This window comes from Populus euphratica, unplaced genomic scaffold (assembly GCF_000495115.2).
Source record: "Populus euphratica unplaced genomic scaffold, PopEup_1.0 scaffold339.1, whole genome shotgun sequence".
Classification (NCBI taxonomy): Eukaryota; Viridiplantae; Streptophyta; class Magnoliopsida; order Malpighiales; family Salicaceae; genus Populus; species Populus euphratica.
The window spans coordinates 113891-119598 of NW_011500231.1; positions in this window are offsets into that span (position 1 = coordinate 113891).

The following is a 5708-nucleotide window of genomic DNA, read 5'->3' on the forward strand; positions in this document are numbered from 1 at the left end:
ACTAAAAGATTGATGTCTTCTTCTAAGTGTAGGAGTGTCGATGTAATAAATAACCCGGCAAGACTGGGGTCGAACCATAGGGAGGTTAATCGTACAAATTATAAACAGCAATTATAAACAACAACAATAGTAACAATAACAACAACAATAATAATAGTAGCAATAATAATACTAATAATACTAGTAGTAGTAGTAGTAGTAGTAGTAATAGTAGTAATAGTAATAATAATAATAATAATAATAATAATAATAATAATAAAGAAGAAGAAGAAGAAGAAGAAGAAAAAGTGATGAGAATTTTAAGATGGAAAATTAAAGTAAGGATTAAACAACGATAACAAACAATGTCAAGGTTAGAGGATCCACTAATGGTCTGTCAAACAAGTATAGTATAAACTCTTATTATTCAATTGGAAACCACACACAAAGGAGATTCCAATCAGATTATAGATTGTTAACATGATTACATTAGTCATCTTATTCAATTAATGCTAATACTTGTAAATTTCATCATGCATTCATGATTATAACTTATGTTAACAACAAATCAAGTTCCTTTCATAGCTCAGGTGTTGATTATACCATATAGTATGGGCTACGAAAGTGCCAAGCATTTGTTGTACCAAGTGTTATACAACATAAATCAAGATTAGTCATTTAACAAGCAAAGTATTAAAGAGTGAACAAGATAACAAATACAAAACATGTTAGTATCAAACATTAAAGTCCATATCAAGTTTACACTATACTTATTCTTACACCATTAGTGTAACCTTTTCACCTTGACATAATAAACTTAGCTAGACATAATGAAAGAAAGAAAAATAGATAAACAAAATAAGAACATAAATAAGATAAAAGTTAACTAAGTAAATGAAAGGAAATGAAAGGCATAAACTTGATATTAATGAAAGCAAAGCATAAACATTACAAAAAATACAAAGAGAGAAAGCAAGACATGATCTTGATCTGAAAACTAAGATGCCTAAATGCATGGCAAATGCCTCCTTTTATAGGCCAAAATTGGGAACTATTGATTTGATGACTAATTGATGAGTGGATGACCAACTCTTGACTTGGTGACAATCCTTATCGTCTCTTGTCTGGCCAAAACATCATTTATAACGTCACAATTGGAGCCACTTGAAAACATGAAAGTTGTAGGAAATTATCTCAGCTTTCTTGTGTAAACAATTCAGCTCATTTTGACTTCTAGAACTCCAGATATGGCCAAAATACCGAACAGTGCTCGAGCTGGAAGACAGATTCGGGCTTCTTCTCCAGATATGGCGAAAATACTAAATAGTGCTCGGGCTGGAGGACAGATTCGGGCTTCTTTGTTGTTGCTACAATTTGGACTTGAAAATGGCCTTTTTAGATCTTGGGCTCCATATGAAAGTTATAGGTCTATGTCTTACCTTTCCATTAATATAAAGTAGACCTAAATCGGAGATCTATAACTCCAAATATGACCCAATTACCGAACAGTGTTCTGATTTGGATTACACCGACATCTCTTTTCTAAGTTTGGCCATCTCTTTATCCTTTCAATTTCAGTTCTTAAATTCATCAATCAATCCTTTCATTTATATGATAGGCCTGCATTTAAAATGAACATTTACCATAAATTAAAGGTATCTTATATTATTAGATATATTATTATAAAACATGCTTTAATTAAGGAGTTATTGATACTTCAAGTGCAAAATGATGATATAAAACCTTGATAAAAATGCACTTTTAAGTACTAATCACACCCCCCAACCAGCTTATTACTAGTCCCTAGTAATCAAAATGTTAAAATAGAAAACAAATTTGCAAATTCCACAAAGTAAGGTATTCATCATTTAACTTCCATTAATCTATCCAGATAAACAAACTCTCATTAAATTTATATACCTGCTCAATACCTCTTAACAAGATATTCATAAACCTTTCTTTTGTCCTCAATGTATCAACACATAATTATGGGGCTTTTCTTGAAAGAAAACAAAATTTTTGTTCTAATATTTAAGGTTAACTTCCTTGGGTTAGGATTATTATTTTTGTCTTCTTCTTTTTTCTTTTTTTTTAATATATATACATATAATTTAAAACACCATGCATCTTTAACCCATGTAACGAGCTTTCAGCTAATAACTCCCAAACCAGTTGGTCTTAGGGCATTAGGTGTTAAGACACCCCTACGAGCTTAGTAACTCGGGTCGCAGATACTGATATGTAGATAGTGCAATGTTTGATTCCCTTAAGCTTTTCTCCTCAACCCATGTAACAAGCGTTGGGCCAATAGCTCCCAAGTCAGTTGACTTTAGGGTATTAGGTGTTAAAACACTCCTTCTAGCTTAATTGCTTAGGTTAGGGAGGCTACGAAACCAAACTTATCTACATTTTTATTATTATTATTATTTTCTTTTTTTTTCTTTTTTAATTATATACTATCCATTTTCCCTTAGTTGTTACCTTTAACAAAAGAACATAAATAATGTAATAATCCAATATACAACCCACAATCATATGTTAAAGTGTGTGTGTGTAAATTAAGGTTTAAAAATACATGTTCAATAAGTATATGAGCATAATTAAGTGATAACAATGCGAAAGTTTGTAAATCTGAATATTTCAAGAAGTATTATGATAGACCTTGTTAGGAATGATTACTAAGATGCATCTCAAGAGTCACTTTAACAAAAGAGCTCATTTACTCTGTCATCCTAGTAACAACAATTATGCACATGCTTTATGAAATGGAAAACAATTTTTTTTTTATCAACTACTACTCTCTCCCCACAACAAAAACGAGACATTGTCCTCAATGTTCTAAGGTAGAAAGATAGAGTATAGAAGATATCACCTGAAATCATGAACACTAACAAACCTGAAACACACTTAAACAAATATAAGAAACAACAAAACACAAATATTATGCTATTAATAAAACCAAAAGACACAAGTTTTTACAAACTAAAATTCAAATCACAGTTGTGATTGTGGCTCACATCTTCCCTTGGTTTTACGTCCAAGAACAACTTAAACGCCCTCTATGGGTCGGGGATAGGCTTCCCATCCAGTTTTCTTAAAAACTAGCAAACATGGTCTTTTTTAGTCAGATTCCTAAGACTATGCCAAGCATGTTCTTTATGAAAATGGGTTCATAAGTCATGAATTACACGATGCTTATCTCGACTATGATGAGACTTAAGAGTCAATAGAAGATTATCTAAAGACTCTCTGTGTTTTGAAATAAATCCCACCTTTTGACAATTTTCACAGTTTTTACGGAATACATGTGACTCCTTGAATATGGTGGGCCAGTAAAATCCACTTTGTAAGATTTCTACAATCCTCTTTTTTGATGAGAAATGATCCCCACGTGCCTTAGAGTGACAAAATTTAATAACATCACTTACCTCATTCTCAAGAATGTATTTTTGAAATATTTGATCATGACAATAATTGAATAATTAAGGGTCATCCCAATAAAAATTTTGCATGTTGCTCAAAAATTTTCTTTTGTCTTCGATACTCTAGTGAGCTGGCAAAAATCCTAAAGCAAGAAAATTGATATTTTTAGCAAACCAAGGCATTGAACTAAGAGAAAGTAGAGATTCATCAGGAGAGTAATCATCGATTGGTGTGATATCGGGTGTTGAATCTGTTGTCACTTTTGATAAAAGATCCGCATCAACATTTTCGGTGCCTTTTTCATCCTCGATTTCTTCCTGATTGGTCATGGCATGAGAAAATGGAAGTGCTGGCAAGGAATCAGTCTTTTCCTTGCAACATTCAGATTCAACCCCTTCCTTACCCTTAGAGATTGACTCATCATCTTTCTCACAAGGTTCAATAGTGGGTTTTTTAATAACCTTACCACTGCAAAGAGTGATGACTAATTTGACTTGATCCATGTATTGACTTCCAAAACTACTTGCATTTGCATTGTATTGCTCCTTGGAATTTTGCTGTGGTTGAGATGAAAACTTACCTTTCTCTTGAAAACTAAGAGCAGATGTGAATTTTGCAAGAGTATCTTTAAAATATGTTATGCTTTGAGCAAGTTGAGTGTTGATTGTCTCTTGCTTTTCAATAAATGCATACAAAGTTTCGTCAAAATTTCTTGTAGGAGGTGGAGCATAAAGAGGTGCATATCCATAAGAATTTTGAAAATTATGGTGTGCTTGAAACTGTGGTGGTGAAGTTTGTGCATTGTCACTCTTCCAATTGAAATTTTGGTGATTTATCCAACCAGGGTTGTATGTTTACGAGTATGGGTTATGATTAGGCCTTTGGAAACTGTTTAAAGCATGGGCTTGTTTATGGAGACATTCCTTAAAAGAAGGCAAGGTTGGACAATTATTGGTTGAGTGTTCATTTGTTTCACATATTTGACACACAATGTTTTCAACAGATTTTAATTTACTATCCTTTTTCAATTCTAGTGCCTCGACTTTTCTAGCTAAAGATGCAAACTTGGCTTAAAGGTCATGACCTTCCCTAAGGTTGTACATACCTTCACTAGATGTATGAGGTTGAGTTTTACTCGGTGCCTCATAAGTACCCACGGTGTCCTAATTTTAAGCATTTTCAGCTAACAAGTCTAAGTACTCCATTGCTTCATCAGGGTCTTTATCTTCAAAAGTTCCATTGCACATTAATTCAACCATTTACCTATCTTTAGGTGTTAACCCTTCATACAAATGTGAAACCAATCTCCATGTTTCAAAACCATGATGAGGGCAAGTATTAAGCAAGTATCGATACCTATCCCAATATTGGTAAAATGTTTCTCCTGGTTTTTGAGTGAAAGTAGTGATTTGTCTTTTGAAAGAGTTTGTTCTATGAGATGGGAAAAACTTCTTTAAAAATTGTTGTTGCATTTCATCCCAAGCACGAATGGATCCTGGTCTTAAATTTTGTAGCCATGTTTTAGCTTTATCTTTTAATGAAAAAGGAAAAAGCTTTAATCTGATGGTGTTCATGCTACAATTTAAATTATTATATGTGTTGCAGACCTCCTCAAATTCCCTTAAATGCAAGTATGGATTTTCCAATTCTAAACCATGAAAAGAAGGTAAAAGTTGAATAATACCTGGTTTAAAATTAAAATGAGATGCATCAGGAGGAAAAACTATGCATGATGGTGCACTTGTTCTTGTGGGATTCATGTGGTCTCTAAGTGTTCTAGCACGGTTATTCTCATTATTCTCATTATGAAGTGATTGATTATCTTCTTCGGCCATATTTTCTGAAAATGATGAGGATACCCTACAAAGTCTACCACTTGATGTACGTGACCACACTCTCATGCACGTGTAGGAATAAAATAAAAAGAAGAACAAGAAAGCAAAAGAAGGAGGAAGAAAACAAAATAAAAAGAAACAAAAGAAAAGAAACAAAGTTATATACAAGAAAAGTGAAAAGAGAAAATAAAATAAATACTATAATTTATACAAGAACTTACCTCCCCGGCAACGGCGCCAAAAACTTGACACGACTAAAAGATTGATGTCTTCTCCCAAGTGCAGGAGTGTCGAAGTAATAAATAACCCGGCAAGACCGGGGTCGAACCACAGGGAGGTTAATTGTACAAATTATAAACAACAATTATAAACAATAATTATAAACAACAACAATAATAATAGAAGCAATAATAATACTAATAATAATAGTAGTAGTAGTACTAATAATAATAATAATAATAATAATAATAA